Source organism: Antechinus flavipes, chromosome 2, assembly GCF_016432865.1.
Source record: "Antechinus flavipes isolate AdamAnt ecotype Samford, QLD, Australia chromosome 2, AdamAnt_v2, whole genome shotgun sequence".
Lineage (NCBI taxonomy): Eukaryota > Metazoa > Chordata > Mammalia > Dasyuromorphia > Dasyuridae > Antechinus > Antechinus flavipes.
Window position 1 is genome coordinate 467142468 of NC_067399.1, and position 25539 is coordinate 467168006.

At 35.0% G+C, this 25539-nt stretch overlaps 1 protein-coding gene and 1 non-coding gene across 4 annotated transcripts in view; one reads left to right on the forward strand and one right to left on the reverse strand.

The window, feature by feature from the left end:
• NR6A1 (nuclear receptor subfamily 6 group A member 1) overlaps nucleotides 1-25539 on the reverse strand; it is a 246719-nt gene that overhangs the window by 73648 nt on the left and 147532 nt on the right. The window lies entirely within an intron of this gene.
• On the forward strand, nucleotides 13300-13404 carry LOC127552610 (U6 spliceosomal RNA). The gene has a single exon (XR_007951473.1). It is a non-coding gene; the product is annotated as a U6 spliceosomal RNA (small nuclear RNA).

Consider the following 25539-nt stretch of genomic DNA (forward strand, 5'->3'; position numbering starts at 1 on the left):
CAGTCTTTTAGCTCTAAGACGGTTAAACCCCAAATTAAGAGCTAAATTGTCGTCTAACACAGAAAGCAGTTGCCCGAGGACTCTCCTTCCCTCTCCCCTAAAGAAGCTACTGTTTGCTATAAACAGTCCAAGAAATTTTCTCAACCTCTCCTAGCCAGCCCTGCATTATTAATTAGCCCTTTCTCTTTACCTTCCCATGTATCCATTTCATGCTTCTCCGAGTTTGCTGAGAAGTTCTGGAGCAGCCATGAAGAAGGAGAGATCACAAAACAAGCCCCAGCCTGAAGAGAGACCTCACCATACTTAGTGCCAATTTCTCTCTCCTAGCTTTGGCTTACAACAGTCATCCTCACAGGTCAGTTTACAAGCTGGTCATGTGATTACAAAGTTCAAGCCCTGAGGTCACAACGTGTAAGGAGGCCGTGGACTACCAAAGGTTATCTAAGTGGAACTGATAGACTTATTTTCCTGAGTTAACAATGATGCCTGGCACTTACCTCAGCACACTCTTACAGTAACCACCCTCCCACACTGAATGGGCATGGCAAACGCAGTGAATATAAACACACGGAACAATAAACTATGCAAAAGGCTGTGTTTGGGGAATCCCCCTCCTCCCTACACCTTAGCATGTTAGTTTACAACTTAAAAAAAAATCTTTTAAGACGCTTCAGAAGGATCTGGGTTGAAGTCTCAGGACCTGACTAAAATTTTTCTACCAAGGAAGACAAAATGTGGAGTGTGTGTGTTGTTTTGGTGAAGGCTATTGCAATAAAAATGAAAACATGTCAGATCCTAGAATCATACTGTTGGAACTGGCAAGCAACTGGAAAGATGAAATGGTAAAATATGCAATGTAAAAAAATTAAGAGATGACAGAAACCTGAGAACAGGCAATGCTAAAATTTGAGTTTTTATGCTTTCGTCCCATTTGGTAGAAAGAAAACTGAGGCTTAAAAGAGGGGGAAAATTTTGCCCAAGATCAAACAGTAGTAATATAAATGAGCGTTTATAAAAAGTCCTTTGAAAAACTTTCCTCAAAATAACTTAAGTTGCAAATATCACTATCCCTATTATACAAATAAGGAAGTGGGCTCAAGGAAATGAAAGGACTTAGAGCAACTGGGAAATATCAGAGTGGGAATTCAAACCCAAATGTCCAAGAACAGCCCTCATTCTCCTATGCCAACCACACTGCCTATAATTTTCTTGTAAGTTAACTCCGATTTATGATTTCTTATTCTCACCAACGAACACCACAAAGCATATATATGAAAGCATGATATGACCACAAAGCAGGATATGAAAAGTCAAAACCAAAGCCAGAAACATAATATCATAAAGAGAAAAAAAGGCTTTATATCTTCACGTCCATAATTGATAAATCTGGTTTCATTCCCCTGAATCCATTAAGATTTTTAGAAAACCCCATGATGCCCACTGCCTTCCTAATTAGTAAGCACTTAAAACATTACAGAGAAAAGCTTCATATTCTGGGGGTTGCATGGGTACAAACAATTATTTTGATATTACCTTGCAAAAACCAGGCAAATCTGAAGAGAAAAAGGATTACTCAATGAGCCATAAAAAATAAAAGTAATGTGATCAAAGCATAAAGAGTATGGAAATTTGATTTTTACTCTAAGCTCAACCATTTAGTAGCCCTGAAGCAAATCACTTTTGAACTCTGCCTTGATTTTCTTATCTGTACAATGAAAGGATTGGATGAGGCAGTTTCTGAAATCTAATATCTATGTGTTCTTATTCAAGTTTTACCTTTATGTTCTTTTCATCCTTCCTACTTATTCTATACATTGAATGTTGTGATTTTTTGTTTTTATTTAGGAAGCTATCATGGCCTAATAATGCTACAGGAGCCAAAAAATGCTTCCTATTTAAAAACAAAAACAAAAACAAAAAAAAAAAGAAAACCACCGAAACACTTTTGTTTTCAGAAATTTTTCCTTCTGGTCCTTGCTCAGCCTCTTAAGGACAAACTCAACACAAGATACCTCTTGCAGCATTCCCTAGTAGAAAGCATTCCTCTTTAAAGGAAAGGTAGTAATTCATTACTTTGTTCTGATGAAATTAACTGGCAAACCACGCTATGGCCGATACTAGTGTCTTCTCTAGCAAGGAGAACAAAGCACTGAGGATCACGTCACAAATCAGGCATCTCATCTCAAAGAGGTGCAATGATTTAAAGGGAGAAGATCAAACTAGTGATTTCTCTTCTAACAAACTCAATCAAGGAGCCTTTAGAAAAAGCCCGTTTTAGAAGTCATATCCACCAAAAAGTAGGTGACAATCTAGTTGAACTCTGCTCAAACTATGTTTAAATTATTACATTCAGTTCTGGGTGTCACAGGTTAGTTGGGGCATTGAAAAACTAGAGCACATCCCAAGGAGAGCAACCAGGATAGGGAGGGGCCTGGAATGCATGACATGGGAGCATTAGTTAAGGGAATTCAGGATGATTAGCTTGAGGAGAGAAGATTTTGAAGTCGGGGAATAGATAGGATCATAGTTTTCAAGTATTTGATCAGATTTGATGAGGAAGGATGATTAGATTTGTTTTGCTTGGCCCCAGAAGGCAGAATAAAGACCAGTGGATTCAAGTTTCAGAAAGCCAGATTTCAATTCAATATGATGAAAAACTTCCCAATTGTCCAAAAGTGGACTGGGTTGCCTCAGGAGGTTTTGTGTTGTCCCCACCAATGGAGATTCTAAACTAGAAGCTGGATGACTACTTGCTGTGATTTTGTAATCTAGAATCCTATTTCATGTCAAAATTTAACTAGATGACATCTTAATATTCTTTCAGCTCTAGGATTCTATTATACATACAACTTGCTAATATAAACGATGGGATCTAATTTGAATTTGGTCTTTCTTCATGACTAAATGATCTTTTCAAACTCATAGAGCCTAATAGGTCACCTTGTCCAAATAACACCTGCAGCAGAATCCCTTCTACAACATTCCTGACAGGTGATTATACAACCTTTTCTTGAACCTCCCCAGTCAGATCTCTTGAAGAAGCCCACATTTGTGTTTCTGAGGTTATATGAATAAACTTGTCCCTGACACCACCTGTGTGACTTTGGGAAAGTCACTTAATCTTGCTGGGCCTCAGTTTCCTCATCCATAAAATGGTCTACATCTGAACTTTGAAGCATAGATTAGAGATGATGAGATATATAAGTTCAAAGAACTATTATTAATTTTAAGAAAAGCAAAATAAAATATTTTGAATTTCTTTCTAATCCGGGGGGGAAATACAATAATTCTTTTCCTTGTCTTTTAGGCCCTTGACATTGAACACTCTCTATAACAAGAGGAAGAGCCTAATTCAACAAAGTATATGAATATGTGAGTTACAAATCAAACAATTTTGAAGTCCTTACTACAAGTCATGGATATGAAAACAATTCTTGCAAATGAAGTTTGATAAAGAAAACAAAATGATCAATTGGAGATTCTTTTTTTTTTTTTTTAACATCGTGTATTTTTTCCTCTCCCTGAGGTAATTGGGGTTAAGTGACTTGCCCAGGGTCACAAAGCTAGGAGGTTATAAGCGGCTGAGGCAACATTTGAACTCAGGTCCTCCTGACTTCAGAGCTGACACTATCTACTGCGCCACCTAGCTGCCCCTAGCATCATGTATATTTTATAAAAACACTTCAGTGCTCAGAAAGCTTAAGGACTTAGCTTATCAAATTTGGCAAACATTTTCTGAACATCAATCATGCATCAAGACCTCATGATATGTTCTTAGAATCAAGTCTGTGCCTTCAAGGAGCTTATTATCTAGTACAATAATAAAGTGATGCCACAAGTATGTGCGTGTCACACACACACAAATAATAAATGATATACTCTAAAAAGATGCCACTATGTGCTGTGCAGGTCACAGAGAACCACAATGAATTCTGAAGAATAGTTGTATGGTCACAGTGGTCATTAAGATTATTTGGCCAATAGTGAAAAGACCAGTTTCTGAAATTATGGCTCTTGACCTTGTAAGAGATCTCATAACTGAACGTGGGGGTCACAAAATTATGATTATCACTAAATGTGTGATTGGTACACCTATTTCACATATCTATATACCCGGGGTCATAGAAAATTTTCTTGGACTAAAAAGGGTCTTGAGTTCAAAGTTTAAGAAGCCATGGTGAGGGGATGAATTGGAGTGAGAAAAGCCTGGAAATTAGGATGTTACTTTCTTGTAAATCTTCATGAACAAATGTTTATCCATTGCCTAGATTTCTATTCTGTATCCCTCCCTTACCAGTGAGACATCCAATAAACTAATGGTACAAAACTCAAATAGAAATAGATCCTTGCTGGCAGCATACTGATGTACAAAACCACAAATTAATATTATCTATGCTATATAGTATTATTATTTCTTTATTTGATCTATGTCCCTGGGAATTTTATAAGGGGTTTACCACAACTTTGGTTACCCTTGCTACCTCTGCTGTAAATAAATGGTATTTTTTTTTAAGGGGGAAAAAAATTCAGCAAAACTGATAAACATATTGACAAAGTCTTGTAGCATGGTACTTGTTTAATAGATAAAAATTAAGTCCTAACTTAATGTAAACACAAAAAAGGTAATTTTGTATATTGCACACTAGTACATTATATTCAGTTTTCAAAAAGCTCTATGGAACTCAATCTCTGCAGAAAAGCAAGGGGAGTATCTTCTCATATTTCTTCTTTTGAGCTAAGCTTATTATTTATAATGTTGCAACATTCAATTTCAAATATTATGTGGTGTCCTTTCCATTTTCATTGTTGTACTCAATGTATACATTGTTTTCCTGACCGCTTATTTTACTTTGCATTAATTCATGGAAGTCTTTCCATCATGCTCACCTTTTCTTTTGGCACAATAATATTCATCATGTTCATGTATTATAGTTTGTTTAGCTATTCTTCAACTGATGGTCACTGGATGTTATTTAAAGTAGTCTAGTAAAAAGACCAAGGGTCTGAAATAGGGTATGAGGAATGTGAATAAAGAGGAAAAATCAGATGGAGAATATTATGGAATTAAGAGCGAAAAGAATGCTGACTCTGTAATTAGAGAACTGGATTCAAATCCAGCCTTTGATGATTCCTACGTATGTGTCAATGTTCCTGGGCTTCAATTTTCTCACGTACAAAATGAAGGAGTTGAACTTGATGATCTGTGATATTAGTATGAAAGAGTATGTATAAACTCTAATTTGCACCAATGGTGGAAGCAGCTATAGCAAAGAGATAGAGGAAGTTACGTTATTATCTCATTTACTACTGATAAAAATCCTTGTAATGTACTTAGGTAGGACTATTATCATAATTTTATATAAGAAGAAACTGAAGGTGAAAAAGATATAGGGACTTGTTCACCCTCCAATTGACTCATAAAAATAAGAACTAGGATTTAAATTCTGGTTCTCAGATCTACATATCCACCAATCACATTGCCACATAACACTGTCATGTTCTTTGTTGAACAAAGAAGACTATTAAAAAGTTATCATTCTCCAGGATGTGAAAATCAGCTGACTAGATAGATTTATTCTCACTTTCTCATAAGCTTTCCAAAAAACATACGAAGGCATTCAAGTTTAAGTTGGATGTTTGATGAAGATACTATAAAAAATGATTCTTACATTGGGCAGGAGATCGAACCAACTATCATACTACTACCTATATGTTATTGGGAAAGTCATTTAACCTCTCAGGGCCTCACATTTGTGTATATGCAAAATGAATGTATTAGTGCTGCAAGAAATGAGAAATATGATGAATAGAAAACAATGGAGTGAAGTAAACAGAGCCATGAGAAAAGTCACATAATGACTGCAACAATGCAAAAAGAAACACCACACACAAAAATTAAATGTTGCAAAATTCCGCATGATTTGAAAGGAGTCCTCCTGTCATGAAGAAGGGAAGAGCCTTGGATGGATACATGTTTTCAGACTTGTTCAGACCAATATGGATTGGTCATGCTGATTCCTCCTTTTCTCTCTCTCTCTCTTTTTTTTTTTTTTTTGGTCTTTGAAAAAGAAAAAATTGATATATGAGATCTCCCTAAAAAGATATTAGGGGAAATAACGATGTAAAAATCAAAAGAAATAAACAAAAAATTATTTCAAAATGAGTGTATTTGACTAAATATCTCAAGTCTCTTTCCAACTCAAAAATCATACAATTTCTCTTTTAATTCTAAGATTTTTTTTTTCTAATTCTGAGATTAATAAAGCTTTCAACTTATGTTTCAGGGTATTTCTAAAAGTGAATTCTTTCATAGGTGACACCATTCAAATAACTTATTGTGAGAATAAGCTTCACTGAACAGTTTTCTTGTTGCACAGGGAGAATTGAATTCAGAAGGTAGAAATAACCCAGGAAAAAAATAAAAATGCAAGCAGTTTATATTCATTTCCCAGTGTTCTTTCTTTGGGTGTAGCTGCTTCTGATCTGAATCTGAATTAACTCTCTTTATCGAAGAGATCCACTTCCATCAGAATATATCCTCAAACAGTATCTTGTTGAGGTATATAATGATCTCCTGATTCTGTTCATTTCACTTAGCATCAGTTCATGTAAGTCTCGCCAGTCCTCTCTGTATTCATCCTGCTGGTCATTCCTTACAGAACAATAATATTCCATAACATTCATATACCACAATTTACTCAATCATTCTCCAATTGATGGGCATCCTTTCATCTACCTTCTGAATTCAATTCTCCCTGTGCAACAAGAAAACTGTTCAGTTCTGCACACATATATTGTATCTAGGATATACTGTAACCTATTCAACATGTAAAGGACTGCTTGCCATCTAGGGGAGGGGGAGGAGTGAGGGAGGGGAAAAATCGGAACAGAAGTGAATGCAAGGGATAATGCTGTAAAAAAAATTACCCTGGCATGGGTTCTTATCAATAAAAGTTATTAAAAAAAAAAAAAAGAGAATAAGCTTCAAAGGTTCCACAGATGCTGGTTTTCACAACAGACTACTTATGCTTCTGCAGAGGTCAAGGAGGGATGGGTGGGTATGTAGAAAATTGCTAAGAAATTTTCTACTTTGTTTTCATATTCTGATCCTACTTCCTTACTTTCAGAAGAAAGGTTTTAGTTTTCCTCTAACAGCATTAAAACATTTTGGTGGAGGACCTCAGAATTAAAAGACTCAGTATTTTTTTAAACTAAGGTCTCATTTTTAGAATTTTGAAATTCTGTTTCCTAGAGTATCTTTCTATACTAACATTCTATATAATAGGTATGTTCTACCTATCTTTAATAACAGGTTTTAGAATTCTTCCAGTTCTAACATCCTGTGTTTTAAGATCCCATACAACTCCAACATACAGTATTCTACATACTAAGATATTGACCAGTCTTAATATGCTATATCCCAATATTCTTTAAAATAAAAGTCCCTTCTTTCACTTACATTATAAAATCTAAGTATTTAATAGAAGTCTTAGAGTTGATATAGCAAAAGAAAACCGAGACACCAAGACTGGAAAGTTTGTTTGTTTGTTTGGGGGGAGGCGGGGTGGGGTGGGGGGGGGGGGAGAGGGGCGCGGAGAGTGGGGTGGCAAGGTATAGAAAAGTTTTGTGGAGGGAAAGAAAATCCTTTAACTAAAGTATATTTTAAATAGGGTAAAGGTTTGACTTGAGGTCATTCTTTGGTACCTCCACTGGTTGGCCCAGCCCCAATTCCAAATTCAACAAATCCCACCCAAGAACAAAGCTCTTATTTTTAATTGATGGTTTGGACTTTAAAAAGTCTGCAAACCGGCTAAGCTAGTTGCAAACCAGCCCAGTGGCAATCCTGATAGCTGCAGACCCTCCCTCCATGCAGAGGAGCTAGAGGCTTAACCTGTTTATCTACACAGAGACAAGAAAAAAATGAGTTTACAATTCCCCCCTATCTGGCATACCTTGGCTGTGACTGAAAAGAAGCTACTTTATTTTTTAAGGAATGATATCACTCAAATCCCTTAAGGGACATCAATCAAGGAAGGACTAAAGTCATGTGAAAACGCTTTATATTTATGCCTATTTGCTCTATTTCTTTCAAGTTTAATTCTCTAAATGGCAGCTACACACCAGAGGAGGTCTCTCACTCAGAATGTGAGACAGTGTGATATAGTGGAAAGAATGGGAATTTGGAGGCACAAAACATTGGTTCATTTTTCTAGTTTCATCAATGTGGGCAAGATTAAAACTCTCTGGGCTTCAGTTTTCTCAATTATAAAATAAATAAATAGATCATCCTTGTGCTATTTTCTCAATGCTGTTTTAAGAGACATTAATATAGATTTGAAGTTCAATAGAAGTATTGGTAGGTTTTCTTCCAAGGTAGATACATATTGGAAAGAAAACTGTATTTAGTTTTCAGAGGGTTTGGGTTTGATTCCTGGTTGGGCCATTTGTGATTCATGTGAACTTGGACAAGTAATTTCATATTTCTGTGCACCTCAATAGCTTCACTGGTCAAACTAACAATGCCCAGGTCCTGTTCCGATAAGGATCAAGTTTTAAGATGGCTTACATTTGTGTAGTGTTTTACATAATTATTAATCTTCCTCCTAGCCAAACTCCCAATATATCACTTTCAAAGGCTTGGGGGGCAAAAGGCCATTCATTTCATATCCAAGTATGAATCAAGAGGCTTGTTTGTCTATTCTCTCCTCACTGCCTTGACTGGTCACATCAGGGCTTCCTAATTCCTCTCTAAAGATTAGTTGTATACATCATCAGGACTACAGATGCTGAATATGACAAAAGCCATTATTATAAAGCAACCTATGGATTTATAATCTGGCCTTAAAGTTCAAACCAGATATAATAAATTATGTTCAAAGGACAAAAGACAAGGAAAAACCAAGTTGGATAAATTTATTAAAGGTAATAAGAGTAAGGAAGATGGTACTAGAAAGCAGTGCCAGGAAAAAAGGTCCAGGAAGACTACATTAATACTGTGAAATGGAAGCCCCTAGAAGTTAAAATGTAATATTAAGCTTCATTAACAGAAACACAGAATCTACAAGACATCATCCTTCTCTGTACACAAGTATTATGCTAATATTTTATGAAGGGCAATGAAATTAGTGGATGCTCAAAGAAGGGAAAGCAGTACAGAGAAAAGAACATGAGGAAAAGATGAAAAAGCTGGGGATATATAGCTTGAACAAGCAAAGACTGGCAGTGGAGGCAAAGAGATGATCACTTTCTTCAAGAATTAGACTAATTCTGCTTGACCCAAAGACACAAGAAAAACTATCCTGTGAAAATAGTAGAGAGGGAGATTTGGTACAAGGAAAACTTTCAAAAGAATTTTCATTCTTAGAAGTCTTCAAGTTATCAAGTGAGTAATCCCTTTCCAGGGATGTTGTAGAGATGGACTAGAGTCGATTACCTTTGAGTTTTTATGAGTTCTGAGATTCTATGGTTCTACTAAAGATCCTCAAACCTTTTCATCTAGGCATTTAGGTGTGGCACCCATTTTAAAACATCTCTCTCACACAGGGACCTGGGCTTTAGTGTTGAGGAAAGTACAAAAAGTTTAAATGAGATAGCTCCTACTTACCTTCATGAAACTTCTGGTTTAGACTAGGGATTGGACACCTGTAAGTAACTCTAATATACAACAAGATATCAGAAACATGACAAGTGCTATGAGACCTGAGAGGGAAGTTTGTTACTGATATAGTAGTTCATGGAAGGCTTATGAAGGAGATGGCATTTGACCTGGGCTTTATAAGAGAGGTAACACATCAGCAAGTGAATAGGGGAAGTGGAAAAGGGGGTGGAAAACAGGTTAGTAAAAACATACAGAAAGGAAATTGCAAGGATATGGTAGGGCAAAGTGTACCTAAGACATAGTACACGAAAGAGATTAGAATTAAAGTACTATAAAGTTATGATGGCATTAACCCATGGATGTCCTTGAATTACAGGCTATATGAAGATAGGGTAGAGGTGACAGACTACAAAGAAAAGATCAGGGACCAGCAATATAGGAAATATAAGTAAAATTAATAGGACCTACTAAGTTATTAACTATTAGAATTGGAAGACTTCCTTTTCTTGGCAAAGAGTAGGGAGATTTGGGATGTGGAATGCTGTTAGACCAAGCCATTGGGCTGGTTGGTTTTATTTAATTATTTTTCTTTGTCTCAAAAAAAGAGTTTAATGGAAGGATGGGTAAATAAAGAACTCTACCCAGAAATGTTGGTGATATAAAAGCAAAAAGCATTGATAAAACCTTTAATAAAAACCAAGGAAGTGAAGAAATAAGAACATAGAAGACCCAAGGGCCAAAAAGAAATAATGAATCTAGAAACAGGGTAAAATAAAAGACCTTTACTTGATTTTAATCATGGGAGTCATGTTCCTTTGGCTATTAATTTTGGATTTTAAGAGTTGAGAAGAGTTTAGGATTGTTGATATTTAAGACTAATCATTATAACAATCACATTTCTATATTGATGCTTTAACTTTAGAATCACCCCAACTAACCTATATATAAAAATAGGTAATGCAAGTATAACTATCATTTTTATAAAGGAGAAAACTAGAAACTGAGGGCCACAGACAGAAAACGATTTTACCAGTCACATGGCTAATAAAGTGGGAACATTTTTTTAAAGTTAAATCAAGATTATCTGACTCCAAGATCAGCGTACTTTTTATTGATACAATGTCAATCTACCAAGTAGAGAATATCATAAAGCAATCTTTCCAAACTTTTCTTTTCAGGCTGGAACTTACACTTGATGGCTTGGAAGATAAGCAGGGAAAGTCAAAATAACATAGTAAAAAGAGCAATAGAATAGTCCTAGTTGTGGCACTGGGCAAGTCATTTCCCATTTCTGAACCAGTTTCCTTACCTGCAAGAAAACTGAGTTCTAACGCTCTTTTTTCTAGTCTAACCTTCTGCTTTAAAGTCTCTTCAAATGTTCCATGAGCCTAAGAATGAAAGGTTACACTCTCCACTCTGCTTTTAGTTTAGTCTCCTATGCAAATGTCCTGCTTCCTACAATCAACCCAAATGGTCAAACCACTCTTAATAAAACTTTTTCTGCTAAAAGGAGGGAATCTCCTTGTAGAAAAGAGGCCCTGCTCCCAACTCAGCAGGTGCTTCTGCTTCATCAATCACAGCTGTCTCTTGGGGGCAATACTACTGACCTCACCCATGTCAGTAAGTGACCAGACATCACAACAACACTTCCAGTAAGGTCCAGTTTGCTTGGTCTCCCTGCCAGGAGCAGACAACTACTGTTCTCCACAGTTCTGGGAATAACCCAAGATGACAGTCAATCAGGCCTAATGAGAGGACCAGGGTGTGAAAAGAGGTACATTTTGGTACAAAGCTTTATTTTGTTTTCTGATTCTAGATAAGGTTGAAGAGAAAAAGAATTAAATTCAGGGGCAAATCTCTTCCTGCTCTAAAATTCTATGAGTCTATGAAGTACAATTTGCAGCCAGGACGACAGGATTGAAGCAGCATAGGAAAGAGATTAAGAAGGCCTGAACTGAAATCTTCCTGACTATGTAAGCCAAGGTGACACTCATTCCCTCAGTTTCCTTATCAATAAAAGTGAGTATAATAACATACTCACAACTGTCCCAGGACTGCTATGATAACCAAATGAGATGATTGTGAAAACTCCACATAACTTGAGAAGTGTTGTATAAGTAAAAATTAATTATTATTTGGATTAGGAGTTAGGAGTTAGAAATGCAAGGAAAGTTTGTTTTGGTTTAGGGAGGATTCCCACCTATCCAGTCTCTTGACAAATGCAAAATTTCCAGGTAAAAACTGGCATTCCAAGTCAAAAAGTACAGAAGATAAAAGACTGTGTCAATGTACCATATCCTGGATTATACCCCAGAGGAGAAACCACAATGAAAAGCAAGCAAAGAACCTAGCCAGTTAGCAAGCAGTGGGAAGAAGAGACTTAAAATAGTTTTGGGGAAAATTTGTTGTTAGTTTCCTTCTGTTTTGAAATAGAAATGCTAAAGTAAGAATGGAGAATGTTAGAACTGGAAGGGACCTCAACACAGTGAGTATTAGAGCTAAAAGATCATGAAATATAGAACATAAAGACTTTAGAAAATGTGTAGATAAACATGAATAATTCCAAGTATCTTTTAACGAAGCATTTATTTCAGAGCTGTATAGGAAGACTATAGTAAAATTTACTTGTGAGTAGATGATTTCTCTAATACTACATATAGCAATCTTTGGACATGTTAAAGAAAATTATTTAACCACACTGGCAGAGGAATAAGAACCAAGTCCCACCATCTTATTAACTATAATAACTTACTCAAAATGACACCAAATACCCTCAAGATTCCCCTATCTTCTTCAATAGATAACTAATATTAGAGGGAAAACACATGGAACAAGTCTGATGCAGTGAAAACAGACCTAGATTAAAACTTGAAAACTGTAATCTTGAATAAGTTACTTTACCTCTAAAGAGTCCTCAATTTCCTCACCTTTAAAAGGGGAAATTTTGGACTACCTGATCTCCAAGGACCCTTCTAGTTCTACTATTTTGTTGTTCAGTGCAGCCTGACTCTTTATGACCCCATTTGGGGGTTTTCTTGGTAAAGATTCTGGAGTAGTTTGTCATTTCCTTCTTCAGCTAATTTTATAGTTGAGGAAACTGAGGCAAATAAGGTGAACTGATTTACCCAGGGGTCACATAGCTAGTAAATGTCTGAAGCTAGATTTGAACTCAGCTAAAGATAAGTTTTCTTAACTCCAGGCCCAGCACTCTCTTCATTGTGCCACTTAGCTGCCTGTCCTTAACATGACCATTGTTAAGATATGAGAGTGATATGCCAGAGATTATAGTGGGGACTGCTTGAGAGGCAGGGGATTGACTTCTTAGAAGTCATCTATTCCAGAAAGTTTTATATGAATTGAAACAAAGTAGAAACGAAAAACAAACAAAAACCCTCAACAATCACTAATATCAATTTGAATTAAAGAAAAAAAATTGTATGAGAATGACCAATGTTGGTCATAGTCAAAATTTTTTTAAAAAATACATTTCCTTTCATTCTTTGCAGAAATGTGAAATTAGGGTTGTAGAGAACACTGTATACTGTTAGAATTAGCTGATAAGTTAGTTATACAGAACTGTCTCTTCCCTCTCCCCCTTTTTCTTTTTATTCTTTGCTACTATGTTTTAATAGATAGAGGAGGGAGATTTTGGAAATAAAGGCAATGTAAAACACATTTCTTTAAAAAATCATCTATGATGCTTGCTTCAGCAGCACACAGACTAAAATTGGAACAATAAACAGAAAGATTAGCATGCTCCCCTGTGCAAAAATGCTATGCAAATTTGTGAAAAATTCTATCTTACTTTTTTTTTTTTTTTTAATTACAAGGATTTGAGAAGCTCTAGATCCTGCTCTTGCAGGCGTCCTCAAACTCCAGTCCGCGGGCCAGATGCCGCAGCTGAGGATGAGTATCTCCCTCACCCAGGGTTATGAAGTTTCTTTATTTAAAGGCCCACAAAACAAAATTTTTGTTTTTACAATAGTCTAGCCCTTCAACAGTCTGAAGGACAGTGAACTAGTCCCTCATTTAAAAAGTTTGAGGACCCCTGCTTAAGAATTAACTGCTAAAAGTTCTAAAAACGTAAATACTTACCACTAGCTGTCTAGACCTCCAATGTTAGGATATTCCTAAGCATTTTTCACATTGATTAAATTACCACATCAGCTAATATACAATTTCAGCTCTTAGGCATGAAATCCAAGTACTTTTCCATCGGATGGCAGGAGGCAGTAAGAGATACCAGTTGGATCAAGTTTATTCATTGTACAGAATGGACACAAGCCTATTCCGGCAAGTTCTGATTTTGACATTTGTTATATCCTGTGAGCCCTTGAGCAATTCCTTTTATGGAGCCTCACTTTTTTCATCTATATTATGAGGTGATAGGATTAGATGATCTCTAAGGAATCTCTCAGTTTTTTCTGGAGTTCCTGAGCAGTAAGTTTCCTTTAAACTCTACTATAATCCTTTCCCCATTGCATTATGTTAGGTTAGCATAGTGGCAACACCACCACAGCAAATATGCTAGCTTTATGATAAATTAAGAAATAAATATTTATTAAGTACTTATTTTATGTAAGCATTGGCAACAAAGACAAAACCACCACCAATTTCTAATCTCAAAAAACTTATATTCGGTGGGGAAAAAATATTGGTACAGAGATAGGAAAATGCCACTACTAGGTCTGTAACTCAAGGAAATCATACAAGAGGAAAAAGGACCCATAAATGCAAAAATGTTTGTAATAACTCTTTCAATAGTAGCAAAGAATTTAAAAAATGAGCACCCATTTTTCTTTTTTGCTCTGATTGTTCTTTCCCAATATGATTCATAAAGCAATGTGTTAAAAATAAATAATTATGTCATCCTAGGTGCCTCCCCGGATTAGATCATCCCCATCTCAGATACCTCCCCCATTATGTCATTGTTCTTGTTACCCTATAAAAGAAATCTTGTATCCGACAATTTGTTGCTGGATTCTTTGAGACCATAGACTCATTCAGCCCTGGGACCAACCATGGATCCATTTGGTCCCAGTAAATCTCTCCATTAAATTGTTCTCTAATCTCTGTCTTGCTCAGTTTCTCTGGCATTACAGACTAAAGTCAAATTTTTCTATTTTATTTCTGATGAGTCCCTTTTATTCCTTAAGAGTCCTCTCCCTTAGCCATAACTGTAAAAATTGTCTTTATTTTTTAATTGTTTTATAGTTTGACCACTCATATTCATGTTATATATCCATTTTAAGCTTATTGTGGCTTATGGCTTAATAATATAACTAACCATATTATTAGAAATACACATCAATATATAATATTAAACAATATTATGTAATGATGATGATGTATATGATGATTTAATTCCTGTCAAAATGCTTTACCTAAAAAATGCTTCTCTCTCAACAGTTTAATATACCTTTTTTCTTGACAGTCAACAAACATTTATTTAACATGCCAGGCATTATATTGATCCCTAGGCATTCAATAAAGTTAAAACAAAACAAAAAGTAGTTATTGGCTTCAAGAAACTCCTATTTGTGATTTCAGAAATTCTGCAAACAATTGTACATACAAAACATACACAATGTGGATAGATCTTAAAGAGATTATTTTGCAGGAAGGACTACAATTAATTCATTAGTAATGTAACAGATTGGGAAAGGATTCCTGTAGGAGGTGGGATGTGATCAGTCTTGAAGAAAGACAGATAATCCAGAGAGGATAGGTGAGAAAAGAGAATTTAAAGTAAACTTTTTCAAACCCGAAGCTGTTTCTATTTTGGGAATCTGTCCCTCCTTTTCTTTTATTTTTTTTTTAAACTTTATGAATAATTTATTTATTTATATATTTTTTTTACTTTTAAATAACTTTTTATTGACGGAACCTATGCCAGGGTAATTTTTTACAACATTATCCCTTGCACTCACTTCTGTTCCTATTTTCCCCCTCCCTTCCTCCACCCCCTCCCCCAGATGGCAAGCAGTCCTTTACATGTTAAATAGGTTACAGTATATCCTAGATACAATATATGTGTGCAGAACCAAACAGTTCTCTTGTTGCACAGGAAGAATTGGATTCAGAAGGTATAAATAACCCAGGAAGAAAAACAAAAATGCAAGCATTTTATATTCATTTCCCAGTGTTCTTTCTTTGAGTATAGCTGCTTCTGTCCATCCTTGATCAATTGAGACTGAATTAGATCTCTTTATCGAAGAGATCCACTTCCATCAGAATACATTCTCATACAGTATCGTTGTTGAAGTATATAATAATCTCCTGGTTCTGCTCATTTCACTTAGCATCAGTTCATTTAAGTTTCTCCAAGCCTCTCTGTATTCATCCTGCTGGTCATTTCTTACAGAACAATAATATTCCATAACGTTCATATACCACAATTAAATCAACCATTCTCCAATTGATGTGTCCCTCCCTTTCAAAGTTAACACAAAATCTTCTACTATAAATGTGTTTAGTAAATCTTTGTTGCCCTGGGCTAAGGAAGCACTGACTAAGCCATTTCTCTTAAGATTCCTTCAAGCATTATATTTATTCTATATCCCAAAAAACAAGGTAATAAAAACTAATATACTCCTAAAAAGTAAATGAAATGTCCAAGGTCACACAGCTAAAAGCATCAAAATCAGGAATGTATGAATTAAATCCAGGGTCACAGCATCACAGATTTCTGCACAGCAAGGAAATAAGCCTCTGTTAGGCATGGTGTTGAACATTAAATGTACAATGAAAGTCAAACTGTTGAAGCTAAAAAGAAAAACAAAAATCAAAAGAAGGAAGAGGTTTGCAATGTCATATATCAAGTCAGACATCAAAACAGGACTAGAAGCTAGAATTCCTGACTTCTAGGCTTTAGTTCTTTTTACAAAGTCCTTGGATACCTTCTAGTGAATATGGTCTTACTCATCTAAAAATCTATGGGTCATTTGTTCAAAATTCGTTCAAATATCCTGAAGCATTTATCAATACCCACAATTTTACAAAAATTAATCTAAATGCTGGAGATGCAAATACAAAAGTGAGTTTTTTAATCATCATGTTCATAGAGGACATACAAAATAAATGGATGAGGCTGTGGGATTCTTGGAATCCTTGAATTTAGTTTTTTAGAATTTTGATAATTGTATTTCAATATGCTTGGTTTCCTTTATAGTACTATATATTTTACTTTGTGCATTTAAAAAAGTTATCTGCGAAGGGCTCTCTTCTTCTAAACTGTCAAAGGGATCCATGACACAAAGAAGGTAAAGAGTGGAAGAGGAGAATCAGTAAAGGTTTTCTGAAAGAAATGGGATTTGGGCTGAGTCTTGAAGTGGGCCAAGGGAATCCAAGAGATAAAGGACTTAGGGGTTAGGCAGGTCAAAATAGAATATGTAGGAAGAATGGCAAGGAGGGGAGTTTAGCCAGGTTGAAGAATATGGGAAGGAGAGTAATGGTCAGCCTAGAAAAGTATGTTGAAAAACCAGCACTTTCCCTAAACTGTTCTTGAAAACACCAGATAACACTCATCTAATCACCAATTGATAAATAAATTCAGCATACAATGTTTAGAATAAAACTAACATGACTTTGTAGTTGCATCATGTATATCTACCAGATCATAAACCAGAGTCTACCTGGCTTAACAGATGTTCAGATTGCAAGGGAACAATCAGCCATTCTATCTCCCCAAACTGCCAAAAACTGATAGTTGAAGAACTCAGAAGTACTGTTTTCAGTTAAAGAGAGTAAATACACATGCTAGATTTATTTCAAGTCTCATCTCTGCAAATTAATATCTCTGTCACTTGAGCTGGCTACTTCCTCATCTATAAAATGTTTAACAATGGATTAAAATGGCTTCTTGGTTCTGTTATTCTACATCCTTCAGAGTTGAATTTATAAGGTAGATTTCTCAACTGGTACAAAATACAATTTTCATTTCATGATCTTTCACAGATCTCTACATAAAGTGATCTTTACATAATGCCAATTTGTCCACAGATGTGCAGGAGAAAAAAGGGAGGGCCAAGCTCATGGAGGGTGGGAGCTTGTACAGGGTTCAAGGACGTAAGACATGTGGGAGCCAATGTGTGAGATGGAGCTGGGCAGGTCTTCTCTTGCTGGAGGTTTCAAATCAATATACCACTTCTCCAAGGATGGAGATGTCTGCCTGTCCATACTTTTGCCTTTACTTGGAGGGCTTTTTTTTTTTTTTTTTAAGAGGTTGTTTTTTGTTTGTTTATTTGTTTTAGTATTCTGGGTTGATGGTGGAGGTGGTAATGAGGTGTGTGTATGTGTGTGTGTGAGAAAGGAAAAGAGAGAAGAGGAAGCTGAAGAGCAGGAGTAGAAAGAAAGCATATGGGGTCCTGTGACTGAACATGGAGATCAAGAAAAATCTGGCTACAGTAAAAAGTTTCTGAATGTAATACACATTGCAGTATCAAATATTCTGCAAAGATTTAATTCTCTATGTAAAAATGAACAAGCACATCCAACTCATCAGTATACAAAATTACTTTCATCTTTAATAAATGGCAAAATCCTATATATAACAAAAATAAATTCATTTATGATTTATTATCAGTAAATGTTTGATTTGTATACCTATATACCCAGAGTCGAGTAAAAGTTTCTTGGGCAAAAAGGGATTATAAGTGGAAAAAGTTAAGGAGCTAACAAACCCAACACAGTTTGGTGTTTTTTTGGCAGGGGAATGCAAATTTCTTTGAGAATCCTTTACATGAAGTTAAATTTGTGTAATGCAACTTTAACATAAAGCAAAAACAATCTGTACTTCTATAAGGCTCTTCTGACAACTTCTAGAATCTTTTAATCCTAAATTTTATGATCCCAAAATGTAATTTTAGGGATGATATTAAAAGAAAAAGACCATAAACCTGCTCTTAAAAGAAAAGCCAAATCCCCTTTCTAAATTCCTGACCCACTACTGAAGATCTACAATCTGACCCCTTCATGACCCCAGATAAATAAGAAATTTTATAATCTTATCCTTTCTCCTTTTTTCATGAATTGGCTCAGGGCACCTGCTAAACTTTGAACAGATTTCCTCTTCATCCTTTCCTACTAAAAACTCCTTTTTTTTTTTTTACTTTGAAAATCCAGTTAATGTGCTTTCCCCTTCAAGCCTTGCCCTGATGTCCACTCTTCTTTTCTCCTCCCCTGACCTAAAGTAGAAATGAGCTCTCTTATCATCTTATAGCACTTTAAACATACCTTGTTTTTGCCTTCATCATATACCTCCTGATGAACATGTTGTATCCACTGTAAGCTCTTCTAAGGGCAAGAATAGACAAGCCACATTGCACACAGTAGAACTTTAATAAATTCTTGATGAAGTAAAAATATACACTATGCCACTTTTAACATTTTCAAATGTTAAAAACTTCCATTTCTATAATGCTTTATGATATATAAAACAATTTCTTCAAAACCTCGTGATAAAGATACTATGAATATAAAAATGCTCAGAGATATCAAAACTGAATACATCAGAAGGAACTGACTTTTTATAATCATATAATTAGAAAGTGGTAAACCAGGATTTGAACATAAGTCTTCTGGACAATGTTCACTGATCATCAAAAAAATCTAACTTAGAGAAACCTCAATCTTTGGATTCTAGTAATTATATGAATTTGGAAATGTCTACTAAAAATCTAAGCCTGATTTGCTTGCTGTTTCAGCTGATTCTTGAGCAAATTTGAGGCTACTTGTTATTCTTTTTAAAGATAGAAATAATGCAATGTAGTTTTCCAGTTTAGGCATTACAGAGTAATTACAGGCTCTTAATTGGCTCAACATAGTCACATGGAAACTTCACTGTATTAAAATGAGGAGTTACTGGACTGTATGCTTTGTGTTTAAATATTTTATACACAGAGATCTCTTTCAGGCCTAGCAGTTATCTATTTTTAAACAAAAAAATTTTGCCCAAACAAAACCAATATACCTAAAATTAGAAGGGAAATTGGCAACCAGGAAAATGTATAACTTAAGTTTCTGTTATAAAGGTTTCCAAGACACATAAGAAACATAAATCAAATTTATAAGATTAAGAACTATTATCCAGTAGATAAATGGTCAAATGATAGGAAGAGGCCGTTTTCAAAGAAGAAATACAAGCTCTAAATAGAGTAATGGACATTAAAGGAACTCAAGTCCCATGTAACAGCCATCAGATTGACAAAGTTGCAAAAAGAAAAAAAAAAAAAAAAAAAAAAAGGAAAATGATGAATGTTGGAAGAGTTGCTGGAAACCAAGCATGTTATTTATTCACTATTAATGAAGCTATGAAATTGGTCCAGTTATTCTGGAAAGCAATCTGAAATTATGCCCTTAAAGTTATTTTTAAAAAAAATATGAAATTAATTTTATTGATGAGAAAATTGAGCTTCAGAAGCCTGGAATTTGATGAAGGTGCCAAATGTGGCTAGTAAATATTATCTATGTATTTTATATAAAAATAAAATAAAATAAAATAAAATAAGCTGACTGCTGAATTCCATTATTCTGGCTCCAAAATCCAATGTTCTCTCTGCTATACCACATCACCTCTACAAGGTCTGGAAAGTGGGAAAAGACAGACTATTTGTTGTTTCAAGAATAAGGACCATTCTTCTCCAAACACCTTTGGATTATAAAGGGATGAAGTTCAGTCTTCTAAGCAATTTACCAATGACTTGCATGCAGGCATAAATGACATGACCATCAAATTTGTAGGTGGCTTGAAGCAAAGATAAACAGCCAATATATTGGCTGATATAATCAGAATCCCAAAAGATTTTTTACAGTTCAGCCAAAAAATAATCATTGTTGGCTTCCGGCTCAATCTATACATACAATAAAAATGTTAGAGCTGGATGAGGCACTAGAAATCAACTTACCTATTCAGTTTACGTCAAAGGACACTAAAATCTTCTAAGAAGGTGGAAAAAATTTGCTTAACAACTAGAGAACCAGAAAAATATCAGGGCAGAAGTCTCCTGAAGGTCATTCCACCAAACTGCAGGGGGACCATTTGTTAAGCAGGATGATTGCTTAACAGCAGAGGGCAGCATTCTACAAATTGACAAGAAAAGGGATGGGCAGGCAAGGCAAAAAAGAAAAGTGAGGTAACATCTGCAGAAGATAAAACAGAACTCAGGATTGGAGCTGCCTGAGAATCCTTGGCTGCAGAAGGAATATAATTATATTCATGTACATTAAAGGTTCAAGAACTTTTACTGTGGTAAATACAGTTATACCACAAATATATACACGAATCTATAAATAAACTGGTCTGAGAGACCAATAAAATGCTAAGAGCTGGAAGCTAATAATTTGAAAGAGCATCCATCCCAACTCTTTTATTTTTTTTCTAGGGAGGAAACTAAAGGCAGAAAGAGAGGGGATTTATTTAAGGTCATAGAAAAAATTGTGGTTGTGTGATACTAGCTGAGATTTATATAGCATTTCATATGTTATCAACTTAAATTAAAATGAGATTAAAAGAATCAAAGTGATAGGAAAATTATGTAAAGATAAGCAAGATTCATAACAGAGTACAGAAGAGATAAACATCAGTTCCCATTAGTTTTCCACTAAAGTAAAATTTATAAGGCAGTCCCTCTAACATTTTATTGATGGAGTTGTAGCTTGGTTAATTGTCAATCAGTAGACATTATACCTATGTAACTAACATTTCAGTTCATAAGCTTATTTAGTGGTAGGGAGATACCATGTACCTAGATAGGAGTCAATCTCTTCTTCTGGCTTCATGTCTTAAGCATACCTGTCACTATGATAGATTTTTATAATAGGGTTCCTTTTTGCCTTGTTTGCCCCTTATTCCAGCTTACTTCTTGACCATGGGATTTGTTAGGACCAGACTCCATGTACTTATGGAAAAGAAGAAATTACTTCACTGGTTCTATTTGCTTTCTTGGGTGTCATGTTTTCCAAGCTCAGATAGGTAGAGATCTACAAGCTTTCATTATATTTCCAAAGTGAGCTGAGGAAAGATTGAATACTATCACTCCTCTACCCAGCTCCAAAACATACAAACAAAGCCTCAAAGAGAAACAGAGCTTGGGCATAAGTTAAACTAGAATTAAAAAATAAAAATGTAGCAACAGTAAAAATCGAAGTTTTCTAATGAAATGACAGTGCTAGAGGGAAAAAATGTAAAGGAAAGGAGAGATAGGAAAGAATTGTAGAGAAAACTAGCAGTTTGGCAAAATAGATTAAAAAAAAAAAATCTTGCCTAGGTAAAAAAATTCCCTACAAATGAGAATCTAACACATTGAAGCCAATTACTCCAAGACACAAGAAAGTTTTTTTTAAGGACACAAGATTGAAAACGCATCTCATAGCAAAAACAAATAGCCCAGCAAACAGATCCAAGGAGGAAGAAAAAAAAAAACAAAAACGAAGAATTACTATACCACAAGAAATCATGACAAAACAAAACAAAAGCATTTTATTTCAAGAAACTATTAAGGAAAATTATCCAGATCTCTTAGAGTCATAGGGCAAAATACAAATAAAAAGAATCTAAAAAAAATTACGGCCAAAATCCAAAGCTTTCACATAAAATATACACATACATACATACACACACACACACGGGATTAAGTACCAAGGAACTAGAGTCATTATAACACATGATCTGGCAGCTTCTTGTCATAAACAGATCTTGGGATAAAATATTATGAAAATCTAAAGATAAAGGCCTAGACCCAAGAATAACTTGTCCAGTAAAATTAAGTGTAATACTATTGGGGGTAGGAAAAAAATAAGAGCGGGAAATAGCCCTCTCTGATGAAAAGACCAGAAACTCAAATATAAATATAGGAGTCATAAAAAGGAAACATGAACAATAACAAGGAACTAACCAAGGATAAAATGCTTACATTCTAATATGAGGAAATGATAGCAGTACCCCCTCAGAATTCTATCAACGTGAGGGGATGGAGAATGAATCTAATTCAACAGAACGCCTCAGAATTGTTATATTCTGATCTTAAAAAAAAAGAATGGAAAGGGAAGAGGGTGTAAAGAAAGCCACTACAGAGAGAAAGGGTGGAGGAAAGAGGGAAGCAGAGAGAATGGGTAAAATTAACTTCATAATTAGTATGCACAAGTAAGTTTATGTAAAAGGAAGGACTGTGGAAAGCAGTTGCCAGTTTAACCTCACTCTCCTCTGAACTGGTGAAAGTAGAGAATATACCCATGTACACAACTGGATATAGAAATATACTTCATTCAATAAGAACCAGAGGAAAGAAAAAAAGGAAGAAGAAAGGTAAAGAAGAGGAAAGAGAGTAAAGGAGGGATTAGTCCTAAGCAAAACAGATTGTAAGAATATATAAAAATATCCATCATGTTCTTTTTGCAGTGGCAAGGAACTGGAAATTGAAGGAATGTCCATCAATTGGAGAATGGCTGGAAAATTATTATATATGAATGTGATGGAATACTATTACTTTGTTGAAAAAATAATGAAATGAATGGTTTTAGGTAAATTTTGAAAGATATATAAATGGATACAAAGTAAGGAGAACCAGGAAAACAATTTAGACAATAACAATATAATAAAGTGAAATAACTTTGGAAGGCTTAGAAATTCTGATAAATACAGTGATCATGATTCCTAGGGTTTCAGGATGAAATATCCTATCCACCTCTTGATATAGAGAAGATAAGTGCAGATTATGACATTTTAAAAATTTGGATATAGCCAATGCAGGAATTTGACTATCTGTGTTTATAATGAGTTTTGTTTTTCTTCCTCCTCCTTCCCCTCCCCACTTCCAAGCAAGAGGGAACAGGCTAGAAAGAGGGCAGATTTTGGGTTATTAAAATAATATAATTTAAAAAAGAAAGAACATTTTTTAAGAGTGTATAGTGAAAGGATAACTACCTCCCAAATACCACCACTTAAAAAAATTAAATCAGAAGGATAGAGACTTGGGGAAATAAAATGAAAGAATATTTCAGTTGGGTGGGGGTTTAAAATTCCTCAACTACAAACCCCTCATTTCTACAAATAGCTTGTTTTGTTGAATTTCACTTAACTGTATTTCAATTATTGTGTTTCTCATAAATGGAAAGTTTTGTGGAAACCTTGCATGAAGCAAATCTATCAGCACCAATTTCCAACAGTATGTGCTCAAATCAAATCAAATCAAAAACTGGTTTAAATTTTGATAATTCTCACAATATTTAAAACTTCATTATTATTTTATCTGTGATCTTTGATGTTACTACTATAAATTATTTGAGGCACCATGAAAAAAGCTCATCTAAGATGAAGAATTTAATTAATAAATGTGTGTTTTGATTGCTTCATCAATTGGTCTCTCCTTTCCTCAGCCACAACAATTATTAGGTAAATTAATAACACTTCAATGGCTTCTAAGTGGCAAAGACTTTACTGATATAAATTATAACTCCTAATCAAAGATTCCTCCTATCATTCCACAATACCACTTACTCAATTAGTATGCAATGTTATAAGGGGTCAAATATAGTAAGGGTGTTTTAAACAATTTCCTTGTCTTTTCCATATTCTGTGAATAAAGAGAATCCTTGTAATTTTATTTATTTCTTCTCATCAGAATAAAATTTTGATTAAAGTGCTTTTGGTCTGAATTTGAAAAACTTGAATTAACTTTTATTGCTGTATGGTTCCTGTAGGAAAACAGACACTGGTGATTTGTCTAAAAATAACGTACCATCAAGTTACAAAGATTGGATAGAACTTTACACCAATTTGTGACTTTTCATTCATTCTGAGTAAAAGTAACATATCGGTATATATGTATGTATACTCACATATTTGCTGAGTGGATCAAGAGCGAATGTATCTAAAGTGTTTGTAAACCTTAAAGTACTATATGCCAGTTGTTGTTAATATATTAGTCAACTTATTCTAAGCTTCAGTTCCTCAAACATAAATGAAGAGTAATAATCTTTGCAGTTAGTCAGGAACCATTTATCAAATACCTTCTATGTACCAGAAACTAAAAGATAATCCGAAGTGCGTTAAGACGGCACTTAGACCTGGAGTCAGGAAGACTCATCTTCCTAAGTTCAAATTTGACCTCGAACACTTCCTAGCTGTGTGGATACTGGGAAAGTAACTTTTCCTTCAATTTTCTCCACCTATAAAATGAGCTGGAAAAGGAAATGGCAAGTCACTCCAATATCTTTGCCAGGAAAACCCCAAATAGGGTCCCAAAGAGTTAGAAAGGACTGCAAAAAGCGGACAAAAACAAAAAGACAATACCCCACTCTCAAGGAACTCACAGTCTAGTGAAGGAGACAGTATGCAAACAAAATTTAAACAGGATAAATAGGAGATAATCCAAAAAGAGCAAACATTAGAATTAAGGGGACCCAGGAAGTGGTTCTTTCTACAGAAGATGAAATTTTAACTGGTACTTGAAGGAAGCTGGGAAGCCAGAAAGTAGAGAGGAAAAAGAGCTATCCAGGCATGAAGAATATTAAAAAAATAAAAAGCATCCAGAGTTGAAAGACCGAGTGTCTTATCCCAGGATATCAAGGAAGAAAGTGTCACTTGATGGCAGAGTACCTTTTTTTTTTTTTTTTTTTTTGGAAGGGACACATAATGCTAAGGTATAAGAAGACTGGAAAGGTGAGATTATGGCTGTCTATGAAATGAGAGGACTAAATAGTTTACCTTGGGTGACAGGAAAACATTATAGTTTATAGTGTGGAGGGGTAATATAATCAGACCTGCACTATGGGAAGATAACTTTGAGAGCTGAGCAAAAAATCAACTGGAGTAGAAAGGGATTGTGACAGGCAGACCAACCAGTAGGCTACTACAATAATCAAGACATGAGATAATGAGGGCCTGCAAGCAAGGCAGTGGCAGTATCAGGAAGGGGAGAGGGCACATTAGAAATAGTATAAAG